The sequence below is a fragment of the Halyomorpha halys genome, unplaced genomic scaffold (genome assembly GCF_000696795.3).
Source record: "Halyomorpha halys isolate HHAL.00 unplaced genomic scaffold, Hhal_1.1 Scaffold3785.1, whole genome shotgun sequence".
Classification (NCBI taxonomy): domain Eukaryota; kingdom Metazoa; phylum Arthropoda; class Insecta; order Hemiptera; family Pentatomidae; genus Halyomorpha; species Halyomorpha halys.
The window spans coordinates 2722-3204 of NW_027105853.1; the positions used below are offsets into that span (position 1 = coordinate 2722).

A 483-nucleotide genomic window follows, 5' to 3' on the forward strand; every position below is an offset into this window, starting at 1 on the left:
TTTTTCAACTACAAAAAGTATCAGTTGCAGACTCAACTCTCCTTTCTGTAAACTTGGTATTTTTAGGAACTCGTTTCTCTGGTTGTACTGGTATGGTTTTTTAAAATTCATATGTGGATTATTTCTTTTTCATAATTTTATTATTACTTATTCTCATACTGCTTTTATCTTGTATAATACTGTTGCTAAATATCCGGGCCAAGAGGAAAAAATGCAATGAACCAAAAACAAAAAAATTTTACACTCCTCTCCAGAGAAACATAGTTCATGAACGGACCGATCAAATCGATCGGTTATCTATCTTCTTTCCCCAAGGAGATAACCTCGTTACAATACTCACAGTACATTTTCTTCCAATACTACTTATATATCTATATTATTTGTTATTTTCTAGTTTTTCTGTATTTCCTTTTATTCATTATGATTGTTATATTTTTTTTTGTCCTTAGCCCTGATTAAGGTCAAAAATTCTGGGTGAAATGT

General features: G+C 30.4%; 1 protein-coding gene across 1 annotated transcript in view; it reads left to right on the forward strand.

Moving 5' to 3' along the window:
- Positions 1-483, forward strand: part of LOC136797310 (FACT complex subunit spt16-like) — a 3990-nt gene that overhangs the window by 2715 nt on the left and 792 nt on the right. The gene's annotated exons all lie outside the window — the stretch shown is intronic.